We start from the raw sequence: 27,890 nt of genomic DNA, 5'->3' as shown, positions 1-27,890 counted from the left end.
TTAAATCTGTAAGTGAAGGCAGTTACCCGCAGCTTTCTGTAGGTTTCATATGTAATGTGGCTTTAAAAAATCATACAGACATAAAACCTGTGTTAGTGCAGATGATGGATTAAATAAGACATTTATAGCTAAAAGATTAATTTCTGAGCAGAGGTCTGTTTCAGGGAGGTACAAGAACCAGCGTGATTGTTTTTTGCTGCAGTAAATATAGTGCTGTGCCTCTGTTTCACAGTTTAAAGCGCTCGGTGGCTTGACACTCCAGACAAAAGATGATATTTGTCTCACCAACGTCCACATTTATCCCATGGCGACAGTAAACAGAAAAACAGAGACACTAAATGGATTGTTGACACAAGTGCACTCCTCCACACTGAGCAAGGCGGCCTGTTTTCACTCATGACAAAGCAAACAAAAAAAGAGTAAAATAAAATGTTGTTTTACATCCTTATGAACAAGACATTTAGTTTAACAAACCACTTTGAAGCTATAGTCATACAGCTAATATTATTACGTTTCAAGATCTCAATTTTTAGCTTCAGCATTGTTAGATTCACATTTCCTTTGAAGATTAAGATAAACATTATTAAATGATGCAATTTAAGTCACTGATTAATCAGTATTTCTGGCTACCATTACACCATGAAGACAAAAGAACACTCAAAGTAACTCCAACCATTTTTGCCACATTTGACCAATTCTTGCCTCTTTTATCTCATTTTGTTAACTTTATAACACATTTTCATTGCTCTAGCCATCTATACTCACCATTTTTTGCCTTTTTTGTTGACCCTTCTTTTTGACAGCTTTCCACCACTGTTCTAGCACATTTTTGCCCCCTTAATGAAAATTTTCCCACTTTTTGCCCAGTTTTGCCACTTTTGACATCTTTTTTTGCTTCTTCTGAACCCTTTCACAACACCACACGTTTTCCACATTTTACTTTTTTGACACTTTTAACTGCTTTTCAAAGTTTTAGCCACTTTTTTAACCAACTGTGGACACATTTTGCTCAACTTTTGCCTCTATATCCCATTGTTTTCACTTTTAAACAATTACTACATTATTCCCATTTTTGATACCTTTAACCAAATTATTTTCCGCTTTACATCTGCTTTTTAGCACCGTTCTAGCCCATTTTTGCCACAGTCGACCCATTTTTGCCTTTCAATACCCTGTTTTCCGACAGTTTTACCCAGTTTTGCAACCTTTAAAGGTGCAGTGTGTAAAACTGAATATCAACATCTAGAAGTGGGTTCTAGATTGCATTTCTCTGCTGGAAACTGTGGCAACCAGTTGAATTTAATGTGTATCTGTAATGTGAATACAACACAATACAATAACTTTATTTTTCCTTTTTTCCTCTATGTTGCCATGGAAACATGTAAAAATCCAAGATGGCGCCATCCATGGAGGGGACCCTCCCTGTGTATGAATTAAAGGTTTATTCTGAGTTGTTGTTGTTTTTTTTTTTTTCAAAATAGCTATTTTTGAATTTAGATGACCAAACACTTATTTAGATAGACCGTCTTAGAAATGTTTTGCTTTATTTTACCAAGTTTGTTCAGCTAAATGCCACTAGGCTAAATATTACACACTGCACCTTTAACATATTTTTGGCTATTTTTTAACCCTTTAATACATTAGCTTCCCATTTTTGACATTTTCCCCTGTTGCCTCCGTAAACATTTTTTTTTCCTACATTTTACTTTTTTGACACATTTGAATCACTTTTCACCACTTTTGACAGTTTTTTGCTGAATCGTTGCCTCTGTAACTCATTGTTGTCACTTTTAACTTATTCTTTTGCCACTTTTTAGTTGTTTTTACCACTGTTCAAGCCCAATTTTTTTGCATTATTAGCCCATTTTGCCCCCTCCCTCCAAGTTTTGACATCTTTAACCAAAATTCTACTTTTGAACTGTTTTCAATACTTTAGCTTCCCATATTTGCCATTTTCCATTTTCCACCCATGTTTTTCCACTTTTTTTGCCTCTGCACATCATTTTTAGGTGACATTCACGACTCTAACATTACCTTTCTTTACTAACTTTTTCTTCTTTTTACCAATTTCTGCCTTTTTAACCAATTTTTTCAACATGTTAACCCCTGTTCACTACTTTAGCTGATGATTTTTTTTCCACTTTTTTCATTTTTTTAACCCATTTTGAAACCTTTTACCAAATGTTTGCCTCTGTAATCAATTATTGTCACTTTTACACTATCTATATTTTTTCCAACAATATTGTAACCATATTTTACCAATCTTAAGCTGCTATTCACACTTCTGTCCATTTTGTGCCACAGTTGACCCATTTTTGCCTTTTTATCTCATTTTTTGCTATTTTTGCCCAGTTTTGCCACTTTTAACCTATTGTTTACTACTCTTTTACTTTACCTCTGCTGCTTTTTAGTTTCTAACTTTAGCCACACATTTTTGTGAACCATTATTTCCACTTGTTGCCTTTGTAATGATTTTTGCCACAATGTGATTTTTTTAACCTATTTTTGCCACTCAGAAACCACTTTTCACCACTTTTTTCTTGAAAATTTCTGCCAATTTTAACCCCCCGTTTTTTGCAATTATTTGTTATCTCTCCCTCAAAGTAAGATACTTTTACTATATTCTCTGGCATCCTGATGCCATCATCGCTTAGCTTAGCTACAAAGTCTGACAATAACACTTTAAACATTAACAAAAAAATAAAAAGAAAGAAATTAAAGTTTTTAGAAAATGGGTTTCCTTTTTTATTTATAAGCTTTATTTATCTGAAGCATAAATACATGAAATGCAATTTTTATTTCTTTGATAAGAATGGTTATTATTCAGGTTAAATTAAAAAAAAAATTGTCACCACAGATTAACTTTACATTGGACCATGATCTTCCTCATCTCCAGTTCGGCTGGGCCACAAAGCTCTCCTCTTTACCCCCTCTTATGAGCGGATTTTGGTATAGGTGCATTTCCAGTGCAGCTCTCAGTAAAAGCTAAAAGTTTCAGAGAAAGCAGCTTGTCACTGCTCTAATGTCCGCAGTGCTCATGTGAAAAATCCCCCAAACACTTTCTCCCTTGAAACAGTTTAGTGATCACTGCAGCCAGGCCGATAAATAAGAACACATAACTTCTTTTTCTCTCCCTCTCTCTCTCTCTGCCCGGCTCCCACTGCTCCCTTCCTCTGTGTACGATCCAATTTCAGCCCGACGGAGGTGATCCTTCCTCGGGGCGCATTCGGATGGAGGCCGCCGGGCCGTTTACACAGCGGAGTGAGAATGAGGGATTTCTAATGACTCTGCACTCTGATAGTCTTGCAGTGGTGCCCAAGGCCTCTCGCCAAGGACCTTCCAAGTCGACACAACTACTCATCAAGCAGTCTCATAATTCTTAAAGTATAGGCAGAGCGTGTGGGGGCCTCTGAGTCCAGGAAGCCCGGCCGCCACGAGTGTTAACAGATGCTGATTTAAAGTGTTTTTTTTTTTTTCCTCCTTTGCACTCATCTCATCTCTCTGAAGAGTCTCACCGGAATAAGAATGGCTTTAAATTTATCAAGTTTATCATCAAAGCTGTAATGTTAAACTAAATATGCATATTTAACGTTGATGATTATTATTACTGGAACATTTTGAAGCAAAAGCAAGGGTGTCCTGAGGGGGAGATTTGAGTTTTTACCTTGTTAATGCAAATGTAATCCACGAATAATGAGTGCTGTGTCAAAAATATTAATGATCCTTTATAATGGACTAATTAGTGTGGATGCAGTCCTGGGGTATTAAGTAACCTCAGAGAGTTTTAATTATTTTCCAGTATGGTAAAAGTAGGTGGTCATCTAATTTATGTCCCAGCCATTGATGGTTGCCAGGATAAATCATCAACTTTTTATAGATCTCTTTCCAAGTAATCAGAGGCAGATTAAAACATATGTGATTATTTTCCCAACATATTTCCCCTCATTTTGCTCCCATATTAAACCACATAACCTTGGACATATTTCCTGTGAATAAGAGCCTTTTTTGTTTAAAGATTAAATAATTTTCACTCATGCATTGATTGTTTTCTTTCTCCCTTTACTGCAGGGCAACTTTCTTCATTACAGCAAGGTTAAAAGAGCAGAACTTCTCAGTCTTTAGATTAATTTTCCTCATTGTTTTTATTGTATTAGCTTTTGTTTGGTCTCCAAGCTATCCAGAAGTAAAAATGATCAAACTCAGCTCGGTTTGAAGCGATGGTCTGTGGTTTTGTGTCGGCAAAACTGGCTGTCATTATGATGTTATTAATGTCTTTGAACACAAGCTACTGTTTTAACTCTGCAAAACCCTCCTGAGACTGCCCGTCAGTCAATCAGGTGTCAAAAACCTGACGTCTTTCATCTTTAAATGCTCTGTTCCTTTTTATGAGATATATCCGGCCACAGATTTGAACTCTGTTAACTACTGTGTCTAGTTACTGTATCACATCTTTGTTAATTTTCATTCCTTAGACTCATTATTGTGTTCTAAAATAAAAAATGACCTAAAATATTACTTTAAAGTGATGTAAAGATTGTTATTAATACTCAAGTGTATGTTGCTGTGACTGCACGGAGGCCTGGAGGGCAAAAGAGCTTAGCAACTATTGAACACTACACGGAGCTACAGCACCAGGCATTTTATACTCCATCTCTTCAAATCAAAGCACATTTACATGATCTGACAACCACAGAAAAATGGAGATATTAATTCAGACAAGGTCCATTTTGATCCTTACACCCCATAGGGACACTATTTAGATCACTAAAAACTAGAGATATGCGCGGTTAAACAGTTAAATTTATTTATCAAATTAGCCAGCGTGAGATTTAAGAGTCAGTTAATCTATTCACCAATCATTTTGTATAAACATGGGCTTAAAGTCTTAGTCTTTAATACCCTTTTAACTGTAATGAACCTCCAGCCACTAGAGGCGGCTGTAGCTTCAGTTTATGGCTGCTACCTTCCTGTCAGAGCTTTCCCATGGCACTTTACCGCGCATAAATATAGCTTAGTAGTAGCTCAGCAGTTAGCATGTAGTACTGGGGTGTCCAAACTATGGCCCGGGGGCCAACTGCTACCCTTGGTCCATTTTTAATTGCCCCTGAGGAAACTCTAAACCATGAAGGAAAAATGGCCCCCATTAAAACATGAAGCTCGTGCTTGACTGTATATTTTATCGGTGTTTTCTTATTGACAGAGGAGAATGTTTTGAGAATGTTTTTGCATCACCTTGGGGGCTCGTCCGGGCGGTAACAAAAAACTATACCCATCTGTCAATATGAGAACACAAAAAAAATATATAGTTTGTGAAGATGGTTTGAATTACCCACTGTGCTAATTCTGTAAACAAACACTTTGACATGACAGTTCATTGACGTGCACCTTTTCATGACTTAAAATTGTTACCTGAATTAGACTGGATTGATTTATTTTGTTATCATAAAGGAGAGGTATATGAAAGTGGCACCATCATCCTTCAAATTTTCTGTATGTGGACCTCTTTGGAAAAATGTTTGGATACCCCTGGTGTCGTAGGAATAGCATGGCAGTTTTTTAAGTAGTAAATGGAAGTAAAGTATGCAGACTGTCGAGGGTTGAGCTCATGTATCACTACCCAAACAAAGTGAAAAGAGACCACACATCAAAGTATGATATTAATCTGCAAAGAAGAACAAAGGCTGGTGGTGCTAGCTTTTAGTGCTAGCCACACTGGAGAGAGTATATCAGGTTCACATTACACCCACTGACACAATGATCCTGACATGAATTTGACTGTTTTCTAAGGAATTTCTCCTCGTTTGACTAGTCGGTTAAGTGAAAATTAAATGAGAGCTTAGCTAAATGGAAATCCCTCTTTTTGATGATCTGTATGGATTATTATTTATTTATATTGATAGCAGAGGAAGGGAGAGATCATCAGTGAGCGATGGTCTTAAATGAAGTAGAGAACGGTGTGCTGTGAGATGTGTTAGTGAGCTTGTCTCACAGCAGGAACTTCTGTTTGTTTCTGGTATTTGTCAGTCGTAGTATGGGTAGTATGGGACGACTCTACCTAACTAGAAAAGCACTCAGAGAGCGCAGACTGCTGCCATTCGCCCTATCTCCCAATAGTGAAGAATCCTTTAAAAAATTCCTGGATCTGTCCCCATGTGCCCCCACCATGGCATTCGCTGATTACTCCCTCCCAGATGGGGTGGAAACATGGTGAGGCAAAGCATTGGCTTTGCTACAGGTGGACTGTCATGGTGGAAGCATTGCTTGCTGGTGCCAACAGATGCACTGACAGTCTCACCCATTGTCTCACTGGACAACTGGAAGTCATGGCAGAGGGTGAATATTCCTCTGTTCCTCCCAGCATTGTGGGTATTCTCACCACAATTCACCATCTTTCTCGCTGTTACGCTCCGACTTGTCTCCTTGACCAGGCATGCATCTTTCAAACTCTATAAACTCCAAAACTTTGAATAGAGACACACCCAAAATGCTGCTGGGATTGAAGTTACTCATGTCCGCCATCTCCTGATGTAAAGTGGTAACAGCGTAGTAGACCTCCGCCATTAGCCCTACCTCCAAACAGAATCCTTATAAAAAATTATGAATCCAGACGGTGATCCGCATCACTCCCAAAATCTAATCAGTCTCTATGGATAAACCAGCTCACTGGAATTACTACTCCCACAATGCATTGTGAAAAGTGGTGAACAACTGACAGTCTCTGTCCCAGCAATATTGACCGTCAAGAATCACGGTTTAAAGCTTTAATGAGCAGAAAATGACTTTTAATGCAGGAACAGTGTAGCATCAGCCATCAGTGATGTTTTCAATCATTTTAACAAGTTTTCAGAGATTTGAGTTCTCCTCCTCCTTTGTGCTGTACCTTTGTCTTTATTCTGTCAATAAGGTCAAGTTTATAAAGGAATCAAATTAACTAGTCTAATTGCAGGGTGTTTTGAATAGTTTCAAATGGGAAGAAGGCCACCGTCTAAACTAACAACAGTACAAAGAAGAACAGAGCTTGAAAAAGGTCAGCAATATTACGTTTGTTTTCACTTTGAACACTTCAGCCCACACGGAGCCAGTAAATTCTTCCTCAGCTCCTCCACTTTCACAACTTTGACTGTTAAAAAACTGTTTACTCCATCTGCCCTCGGTGTTTATACATCAGCTGACAGCTTTCAGTTTACACATTCAAGCTGACGGAAGCGTCTTTGAGGACTCATCGACACTGACACTGACACCTCCTGCTCAGTTTTTTACTTCCACTGCAACAGTTTGAATGTTCCCAAAAGTTGAATTTAAACTTTTTTCTTCCACTCCTTTCAGGGTTTCCATTTAAAGTGACACTTCAGATTTACTCAGTGCTCCAACACCAGCTTAAACTGCAGCCTCAGTGGTGGCTGGTGCTTGATTTACAATTTCTCACAGATGGACCACTTTTGTTAGTTAGCTTCATGCTAAAACATAATTGAAAATACCGTTAACAGGCTTACAAAATTAGCGTGGCAATCAAAACAAATGAAACAATCTATTTTACATTTAAAGTACACCAGTTCTCACAGGCATATATATCATATTCTGTTGAAATGAATTTTAAAACTGCTGACTCATGCTAGTCCAGACTGCTGCTCTGATTCATCTTTATATAAAATCTCTATGCTACTCAGTCCTTCTGTGATGCTATGTGGTTTGCTCATTGCACCTGTTCAGTTCTGCCCTAATCCAGTGGATTTGCATTTTAAAGTGCATTGTTATGCACCTGAGTTTGTATTGACTGGGGAAAATGCTCATATGCAACTTATTAAGGGTAAATGGAGGCTCAGTGTGCACATCTTTGGGCTCCAGCCTGAAATGTGACCAGGAAGATATTTTTAAAATACAGAAAGTTCTGTTTGCATTTTTATTTCATGTCATATATTTTACCGTCTAACTCTATCCTGCTTTACTTTTATAAAGATGCGTATATTTTTTATGTCCGTCGGAGAACCTGTCATTCTCCTTATGAAGAGTGGCTGTTGGCTAATCACCCCTGACTGTAACTGTGGTTGCTCCTAAAACTAAAACTTTATGGGTTTTGTTGATTCAATTTGAATTCACAAGCATAAGGAATTCCTGGAGAATTAAGACACTTATGACTCAATTTTTGCTTGTTGATGCAATAAAATATTTCACAAGGCATTCTGACTTAAATTAGTCACATCAGTGTTCATTTCATTGACTAAACCAATGACTTAAAATGCTTGTCGATAGCCTTTTTTCCAGGAGTAAGACTAGAGGACTAGCTAAAAATAGATATGTGATGAAGACTGACTAAAATTAGTGCCTAAAAATATAAGGTATTTAACCTAAAGACTAAAACTGAGATTAAATTTAAAAAGCTGTCAAAATTAACACTGGTCACTTTTACAGTTATGCTGTTTATTTAGTATTACTGATTATTCTACTAAATGCTTTAGTGGTTATCAGTTTAAAAAAGACCCCAAATATCCGATATTAACACGTAACTATTAAGATTTACCACAAACAAAGGAGAAATTTAGTCCCTTTGAAATGAACTTGTGTTTATGGTATCATTCTCTACATAATAGTGAAATTAAGGTTAATAAAATCAAAAACTCTTTATTTGAAATCCCAATATCTTTCATAGTTTAAAGAACCAGTGTACATACTCAAAAAAATAAAGATTCTAATCATGATTAACTCAGTATTACTGTGGTTAATCACAGTTAATCACATCCTTTTCACCAAGTTTTCAAATTTCCATTTGTTTTGCATACAAAAACACTTTTGTTGGTCAATTTTGGGTTTTTCTACTGTCTTAAACTAAGGGAAGTTAACTTCCTGTTTGCATAGTGACCTGCTTTTATAGTTAGAATGAGGATTTTGAGACAAACTTAACCACGTATTTAAGAGGAAATAAGGTAACAGTAGAAAGGTAAATATTTAAAACGTGAAGTGTAGCGTTAGTTCATACAAGACACAGTAGTCGTACATCATCTGTGATCTATTTATCACAGCTCTTTCTCTAAACACAATAATTTTACTGTATTTATTATGCATTGTCATTAATGTATCTTTCCATATAGGGGTTTCTAGCTATGCACTCCCCATAAAGTCAAAGCATGCTGACTAACCCATGGAGCATCTTAAGAGCAGAGCCTTCTCCGCAAAGTAAAACTGAAGATCCATTTTTCAAAATGGTAAAATGTATGACGAGAGTTTTGAACACAAGTTCAGATGACTTCTGACTTGTCCTCTGAACTGTCTATGAGGTTTTTTAAAGTGAAATTAGACATTAAGGAGCAGTGCAGGATTTATTTTACATCACTGTGGCTGCAGGGAGACTCTGCAGTCTCTTATCTAAAGTGTGCTGAAAAGGACAATAAATCAAGTGATTAATCGTGATGAAAAATGAGGGCACTACTTTACTCATAATAAGTTATGATTTTTATGAAAAATATAGGCAGCACTCATGAAAACAGAGAGATATCTGGCCTTTAAGTGCTGACAATTTGATTGTTTTAATTCAAAGAATTACATTTTGTTCTAGCCTTTAAAGCAGAGGTTTTCATTTGCTGGGTTTGGACATAAAGGATTCTGGGGCTGTTTTCAAAGTCAACATGCATTCATAAACTTTATCTATATGTGTTGTCCTTTGACAACAAGAGCATTTTGGCCGTTTTCTTGAGATGCATTTATATTGTTATGATGTGATAACAAAGCAAAATATGGCTCGCTATAAATTTTGTGATTGGTCCACAACAGATTATTTGAATCAAATGAAATATGGCCCACAATAGAGCATGACACTTGTGCAAGACTGTATTCATCCTCTTAGTTTCAACACAAGACAGTACCATGCTAATTCTGTAAACAAACATTTTGACAAGAAGATTTTAATGTTTACTGTTTTTGTGACTAAATTGAGACATCACTGTAAATAGTTAACATACTTCCAACCCAAAAAGCAGAACCAATGACGTTCCAGGGTTTAAGCCGGTGGTAGCCAGGGCTGACTATAGCGCCCTTAAATTCTGTTTCGCTACCCCCAAATCCTGAAAATGTCTGGCTTTTTCCTTTTCAGCCTTTTACTAATCATTTTGGCATACCCAATCACTAAGAAAATCTTTAGCTACATTTAACTGGTTTTACCAACTTAAATATCCTCAGATTGAGGTATATGAGAGTGCTCCACCATCCTCATATATTTTGGTGTGTGGCCCCAAATGGAAAAAGTCTGGACACCCCTGGTCTAAACCTTGTATGCACAACATTAATGAAATAAGCTTTAATTAATTATAAAGTGTTTAAAAGCTGGTACATAAGCTCCAAAAAGGTTGAACATGTTCAAATGTATACCCTATGACTGGTGATGTTTCCTGAGAGATACTGAATGGTATGGGTTTAAAAAAAATGAAGTAATAGCAATAAAACTCTGTTACCTTACCATGTGTTACCTTATGGAATGGGAATTAATTTACTAAAGTATTGAGAAACATCTGTCCCATTAAGACGTCAACTGCTTTTGTATACTGACAAAGTACAACACAGAATAGTTGTTCCCCTATAAACAAAATTAAAACAGGAAAATCCTTTCGTTTTAATTGAATTAAAACTGAAATAATTGCTTGTTCCCCATGCATGGGTGGGTTCTCTCTGGGTACTCCATCTTCCTCCCACAGTCCAAAAACATGCTCATTAGGATAATTGGGGACGAAATCTGCCATAGATGCGAGTGTTTGCATGAATGTTTTTCTGCATATGTGGTTGACAAGCACTCAGTCCAGGATATACTCTGCCTCTCACTCAGTGACAGCTCAGATTGGCTGGATGGATGATGAGTTGTTATTGTAAATAATTAGAAATAGAAAATATGTTGTTATTTTGTGTAGACTTTAGTGTGCAAATAAGATTTTAATCACAAGATAAACGAAAACAAAATAAAGAGTAGATAAGAAGTTAGCATTGAAGGGTTATTTAATAACAATATAACGCTATGTGCACTTGCTATTTCGCCCTCCCCACCAATGCTGAGTTCAATTCACTGGTCAAAGTTAAATAAAACCCTCCTAATAGAGTGACGTTAACTAAAAGATCTAAAAAAGCAACATATCATCATCTAAAGAAATTCAAGAACAGATGTGAAACAAAGTCATTGGCATCTGTCAGTCTTTAAAGGGTTGCAAAGCCATTTCCAAGTCTTTGGGACTACTGTAAACCACTGTGAGAGCCGTTATCCACAAATGAAGAAAACTGTGAACAAAGGTGAACCCTCCCCAAGGTGTCGTCCGCTAGCTGGTGTAAAACACAGCATGTCATAAAAATAACATCATAGCAGCAATCAAACATACTGGTGGCAGCGTGAAGGTCTGGGGCTGCTATATTGCTTCAGGACCTGGACTACTTGCAATGATTGATGGAACCATGAATTCTGCTCCCTACCAGAACATCCTGAAGGGGAATGTCTGACCATCAGTGTTTTAGCTCAGGCTCAAGTGCACTTGGGTTATTCAACAGGAACATTTTCTAAAACAAATCAGCAAGTCAACCTCTGAATGGCTTAAAAACAACAAAATGAAGGTTTTTGAGTGGCCTAGTCAAGTCTGGACTAAAATCAGATTGAGATTCTTTGGCATGACCTTGAACAGGCAGCCTCCAGTAGGGCTGAGTTAAAACTCAGCTTAGAAGAGTGGACCAAAATTCCTCCACAGTGATGTGAAGCTCATTGCCAGGTGCCACAAATGCTTGCTTGCAGTTAGTTTTAAGTTTTGGGGGACACTTACTTTAACAGAATTGAAGGACTGCAAACAACCACAGTGAGAGCCATTATCCACAGATGGAGAAAACTTGGAACTGTGGTGAACCTTCCCAGGAATGGCCTGCCTACTAGAAGGACTCCATGAGCTTTATCGACGACTCAACCAGGTCAAAAAATAACCGAGAACAGCATCTAAAGACCTGCAGGCTTCACTTGACGTAGTTAAGGTCAGTGTTTATGATTCAACAGTAAGAAAGAGACTGGGCAAAAGTGTGATCCATGGGAGAGTTATAAGGCCAAAACCACTGCTGACCAAAAAGACGATAAAGGCTCGTCTCACATTTGCTTAAACATTGTGGCCTTGTCAAAATACGGACTTTAATCAGAGTGAGATGTTGTGGCATGAACTTGAACAGGCTGTTCATTCTATAGACTTTAAGGTTCTTGTCACCAAGGTTGCCACAACCAGTTGTTATGTTTACAGAGGGTAGGTTTGGATGGCTGTTTCCCTTGATAACATTGAATTTACTTGGGTTATCTTTGCCTAAAATTAAAATTTGTTTAGTGAGCTGACACATTTAAGTGTGACAGATATGCAAAAATAGGGGATCAGAAAGAAGAGAAGTAAATTTATAATGTTTGTTTTGGTACATTACTTCATCCCTGCTGTTGTAAGTGCAACTGTAATGAGCTTGCTCTTTTGCACTTCAGCTCAACACCCTCTTGTCACACCGTGTTTACATCAGAGAATTCAGCAAACACTCTCATGCTGTTCCAAAGAGAGCAGAAAAATTAGCAGCAAATGTCACAGATTATTACTTTTACATTAATTGAACGCTGCAAGCCTCTGAGTGTGCACTAATGCCACTGTGGGCTAATACGTCTGATGTTTTCAGACGTCCTGAAGCAGCAGAAAAATGAGAGAGATTACCAGAAAGGTCAGACACTCCATTCGTTTCCTTTAACCTGCATCAATTCTGAAGCTGGTTACACTTTCAGGCCTATTACTGTCGCCCAGGGGGAAGCTGGTGTAAAGTGGCTCTACAAGGCCACAAACCCCATCCATGTGTCCCTGAATCAGTGCTACATATTAGGATGCAAGGGGAGGAATAAAAGGAGAGCACTTGACCCCTATTGTCTTCGTGTTTGGTCATATTTCCACCTCCCCCGAGCTGATCTCGACTTCCTCTTACATATCAGCGTGTCAAAGGCAAAACATAACACCGCAAGGAACACACACTTAGAGAGAATGTCATCGCTATGTGGGTTCATCACCTCCATCAAGAATGCAGCAGCTCATCCTCTCAGGAAGGGAGAGAATACACAGCCTCCCACACAGCTCGGTTTCTTTTTTCTCATCTGGGCACAATGAGATGTGCACGTCTTTCCCTTGACAGTGAGGCTCCTTTGACATTTAACCGAAGCAAAACAAATTCTACTCATGAGTGCATCTCCGATACGTGAAATAAAATCTGTAAAACTATACCCAGAGTAATCAGGGTGTAAGAAATAGTCCCATGATGATAAATAGTAGGAGGATGGGAGCGTGAAACAATGCTTCCTCGCTGACTTGCCTGTAAATGAGGCCATTTTGTTGCGAATAATGATGCGGCTTTACACAGTTTACAGGCTAATTTAAAAGGCGACCATTCCTACGTAGGGCCCAGTAAGAATTGAGTGGTTTTATTCCCTGTCTGAGCTTTGGTTTTAAAGAAATGGCCTCACTAAACCGCTGTTACTTTTATACGTCTGGGTCCATTTATGTGAGCAGTCCCTGTTGTATAATTTCCTCTGTTAGCAACACTAGCAGCTCCCCCTCTCCTCCCCTTTGTCCCTTGTCTCTTCCCTTCCCTTATACAACATATGGCAGACAGAGCAGACATAGACGGGGAATGGAAAATTGATTATAAATAGCCGATGTGAGGGATCCGCGCTAATGATGGTGGTGAGAGTGCTCCATCCTGCAGCATAGTGTCACCACAAGCTATCAGCTGCACCCTGTGCTGTGCTTTGATGCTGCCTGCTGCATATGCCTATGCTTTGTAAGTCTATATCCCTCCAGAGAGCTCGCCCGGGGGTCAACTAATGGGACACTGCCATCCTTTCTCTTCAGAAAAGCATAATTTCCTCCCTCTTTTTCCCATATATCTGTTACATTAACTACAGCTCTCACAATCCCAGATAGGGGACGAGCCGGAGCTCTGGCCACGTTAAGGGATGGAGGAAAAAGGAGAGTAAGTAACCAGCTGCATATTCAGAGCCAACACAAACTGACTCACACCTTGGAATCTTTCAATTTGCCTGTAATAAATTGCAGTAGGAAGCAATTGTCGCTGATGTGCTGAGGGGGATGAAATTGAAAACCATGCAGGGACAGTGGCTCGCTCTCAAACAGAACAGCGCTGCGCCGTCCCGCCTTTGACCGGCTGAAGAAATGGAAACAATGTACAAATGCTGAACCTCTCCCTAATACACACACATCCTCGGTGCTGCAGACATAGTTTGTCAAACCAGCAGACAAGCCTCTACGTTAACGTGTCAAGCCACTACCTCAGCTTGAATTTTCCCTCCCAATGAAAAATAGAAAGTACAGTCGACAGCAGAAGCAGAGGCAGCAACTAGTCCTGCAATTATACAAGCTACAAAACAGCTTTCACAGGGAGATATGGAAGTCAAACTGTGTCGCAAAACAGCCATAGGGACTCCTTTAAATCTTCTAATATATATGTATGTATCCTTAAGCTACGTGACCCGGGTAAGTCGATTTAGCCTTAATGCTCAATGCTTTCTTTTTTTTTTTTTTTCTGCTGCATTAGTGCCCAGCTGAGTGGCGGTCAGCTCTGTTTGCTCTAACTGCAGGCGGCATCGGGGACATGCATTAGTCCCCTTCTGCTCCTGATGTGGAGGCACGACCACGGGGAGCCCAGAGGTAACTGGATAGAGGCTGTCAAAGGGGCCTCGACTGAGCTGAAAGAAACACAGAGCAAATCAATGAGTCCAACCTGTAGCTGCAAACAGCGGTGCTGTCAGGATTACATTACATAGTACGCACAAGATCCCTTCCAATGCATGTAGGACATCTTTATCTACAAGGTTTCCTTGCACATGCATAATAACAGAGGCTGCAAGCGCAAGTGAGAGGGGGAGAGAAAGCCGGCTCATGAATGCTACCCACATGACAAGAAAAAAACAGGACAAATAGCCTAAAAACTGCCCTTAAAAACAACCACAAGCTACATTTTTGGACTACTTATTGTAGTATTGTAACCTTTGCAAAGCAGGTGGATTCTCCTGTTTCTGTGTTTCTCACTGCCGAATCCATCTTGCAAAGCTCCCATCTGAACAGATTGGGGTCTGCAAGGAAGTGACAGGACCAATCAGGAGTAAGAGGCAGTACTTCCAGGCTTGGCAGAGTTGTGATGTAACCAAGCGGCAACAAGAGGCCGGTGCAATTGTGGCAGAAGAGATTGGCGTGGGTGCTGCTATATCATCAGTTTTATGAGAACTTGACGACATTTCTTCATTAAAAGACGAACAAAAAACAGCAATGAGTTATTTTCTGTGCAAAAACAACAAAAATCGTGTACTGATATGTCTACAGTTGCCATGGTTTGCGTTATGCAGTTACTTCTCAGTAGCGGCTACGTCACGTGTTTTGTTGCTCTGATTGGCCCGTAAAGATGTGACCGACAGAATGTTCATCCAATCATCTCTGCCCTTTCCCAAACACAGTCTATGGGAGTTTTTCCAGATAGATGTGTGAAACAAATCCATCTGGCATGTCAGGTTGGGAGTAGTAGTACTTAAAGCTAAATGTAACTGCATGTAGCCAACTTGTCTTATGTCAAATACAGTGCCTAAAAAATGTATTCCCTCACGTAGATGTTTTACCCTTTCATTAATTTTATAAATCAATCATGGTCAATGCATTGGCATTTTGGACGAAAAGAAATTACTTACTTACCTTTTTTAATGTCTAGGGGACAACAGATTCCTACAAAGTAATATGTCATTTCTAAAAACATATGTACGATGAAATGAGTGATTGTATAAATATCTGAACCCTTTAAAGTGACTGACAAAATTTAGCAGAGTTCCAAATGGTGCTAGTAGCCTCACAATAAGTGAAATGGGGATCACCTGAGTGCAGTGGATGTGTCTTAACTGACTGTAGTAGAAAGACACCTGAGTCTGGAAGGCCAATCACTGGTTTATGAATTTTCATGGCTACCCATACACCATGAAGACAAAAGAACAACCCAAGCAACTCAGAAAAAAGTTATTGAAAAGAATAAGACGCTATGTTCTGCATTCACAAAACACTGCACATCACTACAAACACATCATCTCCACTGTGAAGCATGTTGGTGGCAGCCTCATGCTGTAGGGATGCTTCTCAGCAGCCGGTCCTGGAAGGCTTGTCAAGGTAAAGGGTAAAATGAATGTGGCAAAATATAGGAAAGTCCTGGAAGCCAATCTTATTCAGTCTGGAAGAGAACTACAGCTTTGGAGAAGATATTTTCTTTCCAGCAAGACAATAGCCCAAAGTATACACCAAAAGCTACACAAAAGTGGTTTAAAAACAACAAGGAGAATGTTCTGGAGTGATTGCAGTTTTGCAAAAAGATGAATGGAGTAAAATTGCATTGTCCAGATGTGTAAGCCTGATTGAGACCAATCCACAGACTCAGTGCTGTGATTGCAGCCAAAGGTGCATCTAAGACCGTTAAAAACTCAAGTAACATTACTTTGTAGAAATATTTATCCTCTTTGACAATGAAGAGGTTTTATTGTATTCTTTAAGCACAATTTTGATCATGATTGATTCATAAAATCACTGAACAGGTCAAATATCCAAGGGGTGAATACATTTTGTAGTCACTGTAAATAAACTCTAAGCCAACAAGAGCTTTTGACCAGGATTTTTGTAGACCAACCACTCCTGGGAAGGTTCACCACTGTTCAAAGTTCTCATAATATCAAAAACACACATCTTCATCATCTGTTGTATAACAGATTTTATAAACTGAAAGTTGCCAGTTAATACAGTCTAGTTCATTAATTCAAAAGTAAAAACTACAACATGTTTGACTGAGTCAAAATGCCTTTTTTAGCCAACCTACCTCAGTCAGCGTTTTACCAGGGCTGATAATTATGAGTGACTCTAAGCTTGTTTTTCTTCGACATTGCTCACAGTCACTGTCAGTCCTGAGTTGCTTTTCTGAGGGTTGCTTCTAAAGTGTATTTGTTTTTTGTGCTTGTGTTGCTTCTTGTATAGGACTACAATGAATACTACATTAAAGCCAAACACAATAGTTTTTTCTGTTAGAAGACCCACAACCCCATTCGCCTGGTTATCTCTGCCCCTTCTGTTACCTTCCCTTCCCTCCTACAGCACCCCCTCCTCCACACACAAGCAAACAGGTGAGATGAGGTCACTAAGTGGTCAGACAGACTGTAAATGACAACAAAGTCGTGGGATTTATGGACTGTCTTTAGTTAACGTTTACTTGGCAAACAATGCCAGGGACTAAGTGGGTGAAATACGGGAAAAGAGACAATAAAGAGTGGGAGGAAGAGAGTGTGTTAAAAGAAGGAGCCGAACCTTTGTAAGTGTGAAATACCTGCAAACCAAGCAGGTTTCATTCAGCAAGCCAGCACTGATAAAAACGAAAAACTCCCACCTTTCTCCTTAAGAAGGCTGATGGAAAATTAACCTTGCAAAGTTGTTGGACTGTCCAGATTTCATGTCTGTCATCAGGCAGATTTCTCTTGCAAAACTTCAAGCTCAAATTTTGATGTCAAGTGTGAGAATGGATGAACCAATCAGTGTCATTTGAGGTGAACAAGGCCGTAGCTACAGGCAGAATTTAGTTTTGCTGCAAGCCGGTAAACGATGGTGACTGGTAGAACTTGGATGTAGCTAAAATGCAGTTTTATCAGTAGTGGACAACATGTCTCAATTGAAAGCAGAGCAAATAACTACATGGGATTCTTACAAATACAGCAAATAATCTGCATTAATAGAGTTACATGATGATAAACCCCCTCAATAGTATATGATACAAAATGTAAATTGAAGCCAACCCAGCTCTTCAGACCTGTACGCATCAGAAAATTTCTACATTTATTAAGTACGTTCGCTACATTTTACAAAAGCAGATTTCTGGCATCCTTCTAGACGCTACTGTCTAGATGATGGAGGTAGCAAGAGTCTTAAGGAGTCTTGTACTGAACTAAGAGGCTAGCTGAGTCTTGTTAAAATATTAAAAATACTCATTTTGGCATGAATATGCTTAAATTTGAAATGGAGATGTACTATCAATGGAACAAGCCTTGTGGAGTGACCAAATAATGATGTACGAGAACAAGCCTGTGCTACAAAACAGCTCTTTAATGTGAGCTATGCTAGCTAGCTAGCTAGCTCCCAACTCAGCACCAGTTTCCTTTCCTCCATCCTCCGATGTTATTTAATCCACATTTAAAAAGCCAAACTGGAACCAGATGAAGAGCCATTTGGGAGTCAAACAACCAGCTCTACTGAGCTGAGCCAAATGATCTGGATCTCTTAAAAGAGATAGATTTCCCATCAAAATGAGTGAAACTGGACTGACATCAGCTGTGGGAACACAGGCAAGAACAGAGTTTAATGTGCTAACATTAGGTTAATAATTTCTTTTTTTTTTACTTTTTCTTCTTTTTTGCCTGAATATTTTGTTACTTTTGGAACACAAAGGTAGCTTAAGAGTTGAGATGTTTTTATTTCACACTCTATATGCTTGGTATGGTCATAAACAAGTCAAAACATGGTCTTTCTGTAGCGTTTCTCTATGCAGAAATTACTACTTGCCTCCCATGAGGAGTTCTCCACTGTTGCATGATGTCATCTGCAAATAACATACATCCTCCTCTTATGTGGTATCTCCATTCATAGCCATGGAAACACAAGGACGCAAACCCAATCTCCACCATAAAGGCATGCAGCAGCCCTCATGGACTTTGATGGTGTCAGGTGTGAAGTACATGAGTACATGAGTCATTAGGGGCTTGAGATTGTAAAATAAAATAGCACACACTATCATGACATTATCATGTTGCTTGGAAGATACGTTTTTAAACAAAAGGCCACATCATGTGTGTCTATTTCTTAAACTACCGTATTTATCTATGCCCTCGAAATAGAAATTAACAAATATCTTTTTGTAACTTACATTATTTTTTCTATTTTTTCATTATTTTAATGTTCTTATTTTATTCTTTTTTTTTTTTTTACATATTTCTATATTCATTTTAATTTTCTCTGATAGTATTTTATTTTATTTTGTTTTTTATTTTTTATTGTGAAAATATTTCTATAATTATATATATTTTTTAATGTGTTAATTATCAACTAAAAAAAACACAAGCAAGTCTTCAAAAGTTAACTTCACTTTCACGCAAGGTCTTCCCATCACATCCATGCATCCTTTGAGTCAATTGAGTTTCTTTTTTTTTTTTAATCATAATTTTATTTGTTTACATTTAGCACAGAGCTGGATGATCACACCCTTCACATCAACAAGTTCACAATGAACTCTGGGTAAGTCCCACAGAAAAGGCCATACCTTGGCAAACTCACAGAAAATGCATATTATGCTATTAAGAAGTCTACACTACAGCCCTTATGCACTTAACAACTTGACAGCAGGACAACAAGTAGCGCTAACAGACTCACCAGTAAACGCCTTGAAGTCCGTGAGTCTGCAAATGCGGAGTTTAGGATTCAGCCAAGCTGTACTTGTGCGGGCACAACCTGGGGAAGAGAACAGCAGAATGAGAAGGAGATCATTTGGATTTAAAGAAACACACACCAAAAAAAACTGTTCTGAGAACGGCTGTTTAGAGTTGGTTTATACAGGGTCAGAAACCTCTGCTGGTGTTAGATCCATGTTATATTTTGACCAAAACACACCAGGGGGCTTGTAACTAGACCACAGGGCAGCGTGATAAAGGTGACAAGGAAAATGAAAGGTCAGCTTTAAACACAGCAAAGTTCACAGATCAGAATCAGAAATAATTTGATGTAATAACCCTTGACTGTTATCATTACTAGTAACATTATACCAGAAGTATACCTTCACATGTACACTTTATGGAAAAAAAGTGTTCAGCCATCTGACCGTTACACCACCAAGGAATGTAATGACATTGTTTTCAACAACATCTCTGCCATCGTGCCAAAAAAACCTATCTCCAAAATCAGTAAATGAAAAAATTGTATTTTCTCAGACGACTTAACACTGAATAGTCATAGTCTGCATCTTTTGAGACTTTTTATTGCTTTAAACTGTATTGACAGATGATAAGGGTGACCAATAGCACTGATTTATAAAAAATTTCACAAACCGTCTTATTGCAAAGGTTGCATCCATCACAGTATGCTAGAAGTCACTGAGCTCTTCAGAACAACCCATTTAGCATCACAAATGTTTGTAAATGAAGACTGCATGGCTAGGTGCTACATTTTACACACCTGTGGCAACAGGTCTGAATTGAAACACCTGAATCCAACAATTAGCAGGTGTTGCCAAATACATTTGTCCATATAGTGTATATGTATCATGAAGTTGGTGGGTGGACGAAGCACACTAGAGCTCAGAAACCAAAAATAGAAAGACAGAAGCTGCAGAAAAAAGTCATACTGGTGATAAAATGCATGCACAGTATGCAGAGTGTGCACAGGATTACGGCAAACGGTGCTATTTTCCACAAAGACGGAGTCAAAACCAAAGCTCTGAACATGGACCTCTTTCTGCGGGTAATTTTATCTCCGTTTGGCCTAAATTTGTGTTATTCTGTAACATTCCCTCACACTCTTTACTCCCTTCATGCTCTCTTTCACAGAGAAAACACAGGCACTCGCTGACCTCACAAATCACATTCTCCTGCAGTGATGGCCGGCCAGTGTGGACAGCTGATTTGAGAAAATAATAAGGCGGTCGCTGACGTCTTGTTTTTCTGGGGCTTTGCTTCCCAATGTGAAAAACATCTTACGTGAAAAGCGCCAATAAAGGCTGTTTTAAAAAAAGACGCAGAGAAAGAGATTGGCAGGAGCTTGTTTGCTTGCCGAGCGTGTGGGTATCAGATAACGTTGTGTGTGTTTTATTGGGTGACGGACAAAGAAAGAATAGCAGAACAACGTGTGGGAAGACAGACACTGGTCTAAAAAGCCTCCATTCATCCCTGAGTCATGTTTCACAGGCTACACTGTCAGGTTGGACCTAATCTCATCCAGATGCCCTCGCCGGAAAACAACATCCCTCTCTGAAACGGCACAGAACCTGAACAAAACACCAAACCTTGATAAGGTTTTTGTGTATGTGTATATTTCACTCATGTATCCTTTCTAGTCCTGATCAAAAGTGTACCTCCTTCCTCTCCTCAGCTCTCCCTGTACGCCTGCCTGTTCCTGTTGGATGGGAAGCGAGAGGGAAATATATGCATAACCCTCAGCTGACACGCCGTCCCGTTTGATGTTGGATTCTCAAACAGATGCCCCGTCTCTCCGATGTTATTGGGGATATTAAAGTGCTGCATGGCTCTGTCTCCCTGACTCCCTAATACAAACATACACCACCATCATCATTTGCAAAAAAAGCTCAGTCCATTTCCTGCTTTAGAAGCTTGCTTCACAGCTTCTCTCTGTTGTTCAGGGAACTTAATAAAACCACAGGCAGAGAACTTTTGAAGAGACGGAGGGCTAGTCGGCTGGGTCAGTCAGCGTTAATTAGGGCTGGAAAACTGATCATTTTTATCTCCAAATCTATTGATGGTGCTGGGATAAAACTTTTAAATCAATTATAGTAAAAACATTCTGTTTTTAGAAGCTTTACATAGCCTGGCCTGTACTGGACTTGAAATTTAATTAACGGCATAAAGCACAAAAAGGCTACATGTTTTCCTATTTAGAGGATGAATTCAGAAAATGTGTATGCTTTTTGTTGCTTTGTGATTGCATTAAAAGAAGATTATAGCATTCTTAGAAGGGAACATATTTGCTTTTTTTTGTTTTGAGTCAGTTAAAAAGAAAACCCTTGTGCCTGTGAGTTTAATGTGAAGATGAAGCTAGCAGCCAATTAGCATAGCATGGCATGAATATCTGCAATGAAAAAACAGTTCAGTCTGACTTTCTCAAAAGGACATGTGCAAAAAGATGGACTGCTCAGCGGCTTCCTTGAATGTGAAGCCAAAACATCTAGCTGTGGTATGATTCAGAAGCTCCGCCTCCTCCATATTAGTAAATGGGACATACACCAAAATGTAAAACTGAAAATTAATTATATTTTTCTTAAACGCAGTTTCTGTCATTATTGGTAGTTATTAGGATGTTGGTTTAAGCTCTAAGTTAATTTTAATGGGATATTTGATGTTAGAAGAGCATATGTGATGTCATGATTGGCAGCTTTGTTGGCAAATGAGGCACCTGCAGAGTTCTTAATCAGATAAGAAGGGTAAAGGAGGTACAGTCTGAGGAAACATAAGAACCTAAAGTGAAGGTCAGAATACGCTTTTAAGCATAATTACAGCCCAATCCAACAGTCATAAGGTTTTGGACCTGTTGGATTGGGCTTTAAGGAGGAAGGGGAAGCTTTATGAGGCTCCGCCCTATGGAGGGGCCCATGCATGTTGACAAAAATTTGTTCCATTCTACTTTTATGAAAGAACAATCAATATTTTTCCTTAACCTACAAATTCCTGTATTTTGGAGAAGCAAAAATGCAAATTTATCTATCATTGCTTGAGTAAATGCAACCTGTTTCAAAATCTAAACCCCATCTCCTCAAAATGGTACAAGCCTGTTTTTTGTAAAGGTACCAGTGGGCTGGCTTCTAAACTGTTAGGCCAGTCATTTGATGTTGTCTATTTCCATGCCAGGACCCTCATAAAAGTCAGGATTCCAAAAGAGGAAGGTGAAGTGAAGGGCACTGGTTTACACATTAAATCATGGTAATAACCTGGTAAGAGACTTCCTTTTTAGTCAGCACCAAATCTTATTTGAGCTTGGAAAAAAAAAAAAAAAAAAAAAAGGCTTATCTTTGCCAAAGGATTAGCACCAACACTGCTGATCTGATCCTCTTTCTTGGATACAAATTCACATCTTGCTATGGAACCGATCATTAGATTTTTCTGGGCTCTTTCTACAAAAGTAGAGGCCAGCTTTCTAAAAGTGAAGGCTTTTGAGATTCTCTGAGATTTTTCTGGTTCCACAAGCTAGAAAAAATCCTAATCAAGTTGAACAAGTTTATTTTATCTAGTCTTGTGATGGTCTGTTCAAGAGATGGTGAGTAGCATTAGCCTATAGCTACTCTTATGCTAATTACTGCCCAAGCACTAAAAGTAGTAACCTGACATGCCAGATAGACTGTTATATACAGTGCTTAACAAATGCATTAGACCACCTGTCTCAGTGACCATCCAGCATCATGAAGTGCTTTAATGTGGACTCTTTCATTTTCAGTGAGCTCTCCACGTTCCACCATTTTGAACAGGAATGAGGAATTTCAAACTGAATTCACCTTTTTAGACCCAAATTTGAGCTGGCTCACTGGGCTTCTCTGAGAAGTAGGAAATCAATCAAGCATGACATTCAACCACTAAAAATATTTTTTTTCTGTTCGGGAATGCAAGTAAATAACTATCATTTGACATATTAATCAAGAAATAATAATGTGCTTTACTATTTTTTCATTTTTTTTTTTTTTTTGTAAATCAGTAAATTCGAAAATTCATGGATAACAATATTAATTATATTTTAGCATTAAAATTATCATTTGGGTTAAAGAGCTTCTACATATTGGTGTATTAACCATTGCAGAAACATACAAAATGATTTTGGTAATTACCAATGCTGTTAATTTAGGGCAGCTGTGGCATAAACCTTACTTTGGGTGGTGGTCTAATAAATTTGTTAAGCACTGTATATATCAATTCCTCCCATATAAAGTGTTCAGGAAGGGCAGGACTTCTAATTAAAATCTTAGAAGGTGATTGGATGAACATTCTATCTGTCGCATTCATTACAGGCTAGTCAGAGCGACAAGACATAATAAGGTTGTAGATTTGTACAGCTCAGTAGTAACCTAAGCTCAACAGGCAGGTGCTGATGTAGTTTACAAACAGTAGAGCTGGTTGGCGGATAAAACTCATACTGAGGCTGGTTGGGAGGAGACCAAAAACATCTTTCCGCCATGAAAAGCTTTTAGTGTGGCTCTTCTTTTGATAAAGAAAGGTGGTCTAGTTTGAATATAACTGCAGCTGTACTATAGCTTTATCCAAGCTTATCGCTGCACACGCGGCAGCCATTGCTATCGGCTTCCAGTACAACTAAACTCCACCCATAGCTACCGCTTTGTTCTCCTCAAATAATGCTGATTGGTCAGACCTGGCATAATCATTTCAGACTGGAGCTTTGCAAGATTGCCTGTTAATAGACATTGAATCTGGCAAATCCATCTACTTTGAAAGGTTACAAGAATGTTTAAAAGACCCAAATGTATAGCAAATGATTCTGACTATTCCTATTCATTTGTGATGAAATGTAATCAGAATTGCTTGAAAATCCAACCACTGCTGTTCCTAGAATGTGATACTCAGCCATTATTTGTTCTGGGTTGATTGCAGTCTCACTGCAAATGAATTGGTTTAATCGAAAGGGAGCCCAGACAACCACTCCCTCTTGGCTCAGTTATTTTGTCTGGAAACAGAAGTTGATTGTTCTGTTTACCTAAATCAAAACAAACCAGAAAAGAATATGAGGTAGTACTGGCTGTGAACATTAGGTGGCAGTATGAAAAAGCAAGATGTTAAGATGTAGATGTAACCTGGACAGGACTGGTATTTGTTGTCTTTTAAAATTCAAAGAAGATTGGACATTCTATGTCAGAGATGTTACTGGCCTCTCACAGTAGGTGGCGCTACAGCAAAACCATGAAATTTAAACATGAATGTGTACAGGACAGTTATGCCAACTTCCTGTGAAATTGGCGAGATATCCCCATTGCCGGTGATGTTTCTGTTTATGAAACATGTGAGTGTTGTGGATAAACATTGTGGACTTCAGTTTAAAATCTGAGCTTGATAGTTTCATCACTGCTCTGTGAGGTCTAAAGAAACTGTAGAACACAGAATAGTGCATATAAACGTCACAACAGGTCAATGCCATTTGGCATCATCGAAAATGCCTTATTTGGAAATTGAGACAAAGCTGGTGAATTTACTGTTAGGATTCTGGCATAGGTTCAGGAGACTTTTTACAGGTCTCCTGATGATCCATTTGCTGACTGAAAATCATAAGCCTGTGTTGAATGGTCTGATTGTTTGAATTGTTTGAATAGATGTTGGAAGAAAAAAAAAATCCAATTTCAAACTTTGGGGCCTGATTGTGGCCCAACAAAATGGTGAAAACTCACAGTTAACGCAACTTTAGATGTCCATCTTGTCAAAAATCATCAAAAAAATTCTAAAGTCAACCAGAAAAAATCCCTAGGTAGAGTTTGTTAGAATGTGAGACCTGTAAAATGTTCAAAAAACATCAAACTTTGACCTTTACTCTTTATTATCTCACTTCCTGTACATAATTTTAAAAGACAGTAAACTGCTTATTGTTTGTCTGGACATGATACAAATGTGTACCAATTTTCATGCATGTAGCCCATCTTAGTGGACAGGCCCCCTCAAGGGCATTTTTAACCTGTGTGGCCACTTTTTGACTCATATTCACAAGCCCACCGAAATACGTAATTATTCACCACAATTAATATATCTCCAACATTTGGTGAGTTTTTGAGCATGTTAAGGCTCCCAGAATTAACAACTGTTTTGAGAGAAAAATATTAATAGGGTCCTTCCTCTGAGGTCGGTGCTCAGCCTGTAAAAATAAAACTGGCTTGTTGAGTCATAGCATCAGTGAGCAAGGAGATTGCATACATCCAGTGTTATTTAGAGCTTTAAATGGAAAAACTTACACATTTTGAACACGAACCATTGCATCACCTGGAATATTTTCACCTATCTTCAAACACAGAGAGAAAGCCCACTAGCCCATTCATTAAACCATGCCTCACAACCATTGTAGTTCTGAGACATTGTGCCAGGGGGGAAAATAATATGGCTTCAAGCTAATTTTAAAAATCTCGAAATTAGTGTTAGGGATATTTTAACATTATTTTTCGACAGAAAAGGACCCTAAAATAATTATTCATGTATATAAAAATCCCTCTCACACAATGAAAATGGAGAAAATAAGTATTTTAGAATCAGAGTGCATCACTTGACAGCCCGGTAGTTGCAATTACACGGTTTGTCCAATAAGTCAGATCAGCTTCAAAGCCTGCTGCATTTCCTCAGGGGGTTACACAAACATGCTATCATTCTTCCAATCTAAATCTTGGAAAGAAAACAAACAAGTCTATTTACTCAAATGTCAAGCCAGTCTAATCATGTTTTCAGCTGGTTGGCTAACTTCAAACTGTCAGAGACTAACTTCTCTTTGTGTTGAATCCTACAAAGACAGACTGAAAAAAAAAACAAAAAAACAAAAAAAAACTGGCATCACCCAAGCACTCTGCTTTAATGTAAAGCTTCCAGTGTGAGAGTGTGGGCGTCTGCCCTTGTTAAACAAAACTGTAAATACACTTAAACAGGCTTAACAGACTAATTGTGAATCTGGAGTTGAGTCAAACTTGTAAACACTGAAGAGGAGGCAAAGTGAGAAGCAGGGTTGGTTCTAGTCTGCACTATAAGGGTGGGCGGGTAGAATTATTAAGGGGGTAACTTTCCCTGTTGTTGATGGTGGTAGGAGGAGAGAGGGAGGCGAAGATGATGTTTCACAATATGATCTGACATGTTGTTTATGCAATATATTAACAAGGACTTATATCCATTTTGGGCATTTGATTTCCAATTGTAAAAACGTAATGCTTTGAGTGGACGAGCCTAAAAATGAACTGTGGAAGGGCTCATATCTAATAGCTCAGACAGCAGACAGAGGTGGTCTGGGATGCTTTCATCCAGATTGTTTTGGTTGGGAAATGCACAGTTATTTAGCAGCAGTAAATTCATTTGCCATTCATGTGCTGCCTTAGCCGATTTGAAAGTGTCACAGATCTGCCACATTTCTCCACCAGCTGCCACACCAACAATTTAGAATTATCTGGGATGTACAGTCATATGTGTACGTTTTAGGGTTCAAGGGCACTAAGGATTCATCACAGGGCCCAGTGTGCCACAACCCAGAGCTGGAGAGGGGCGGCCAGGGTGGCAAGCTTGATACATGTCAACACACTAGTGTCGCTTGGCAGCTAAGATCAATCTTAATGGCATTTCTTTCCTATGGGCCTTTTAATAAGATGACAGTTTTCAGGCACTTGGGACATCCACAGCTACCAACCAGGGGCTCGTGGCAACACTACTACCCACCCGGACAATTCCATAGGCCATGCTTACTCACCACATCCATTCCATACTCCGCCCTAAAGGTGTGGACTTGGTTATCTTCTCAACAGATTATTTTCCCAAGCCTCTGGTACTATGCAAGGACATCCAGAGCACAACCTGGGTTGTGTCAATCCTCATTCCTGCCCAATAGAGCCCTCAGCAGGGTTATTCGCGATTACATGCCTTATTTCAGACTCATTTTTCAGCCCCAATCAGCCTAAAAGCTCTGCACAGTACTGTATGTATTGGCCATTTCAAGTTAAGTATTACACTATGTCATGGTAACTGCTGCTCTGCATCTGCTTAGTGATTTCTCAAGACAATGTTTTCCTTGATGAGAATTCTCATTGCAATTCAATCTCACGAGATCTCACCACGCTCCTACCAGGAAGTTCCTTGTTTGGTACCATTTTTCCTTTATCTAACATTTTCTAATAGAAAAAAGGAACCACCTCCTGGCTGCCATAGCTCAGAACAGCTCATCTTCCAATGCACATCATGGCATCCTCATTACCTGGAACGGTGAGGGTGATTCCTTTATTTTTAATGTAGACTAAAAAGTAAAAAAAAAGAACAGAGAAGAGACTCAAACATTCTGGGCCAAAGTTTTATGGACTGATGAGACAGAGAGGAACATTTGCCAAAGTGATGGAAAGAC

General features: G+C 38.8%; 1 long non-coding RNA gene across 1 annotated transcript in view; it reads right to left on the bottom strand.

Moving 5' to 3' along the window:
- LOC121520879 overlaps positions 1–27,890 on the bottom strand; it is a 59,814-nt gene that overhangs the window by 4,414 nt on the left and 27,510 nt on the right. The window contains exon 2 of the long non-coding RNA XR_005992812.1: positions 19,473–19,550. This is a non-coding gene — a long non-coding RNA (uncharacterized LOC121520879). The remainder of the gene's footprint in view (positions 1–19,472; positions 19,551–27,890) is intronic.

The sequence above is a fragment of the Cheilinus undulatus genome, linkage group 14 (assembly GCF_018320785.1).
Source record: "Cheilinus undulatus linkage group 14, ASM1832078v1, whole genome shotgun sequence".
Taxonomy (NCBI): Eukaryota; Metazoa; Chordata; class Actinopteri; order Labriformes; family Labridae; genus Cheilinus; species Cheilinus undulatus.
This window is presented reverse-complemented; position numbering and strand designations above follow the sequence as displayed.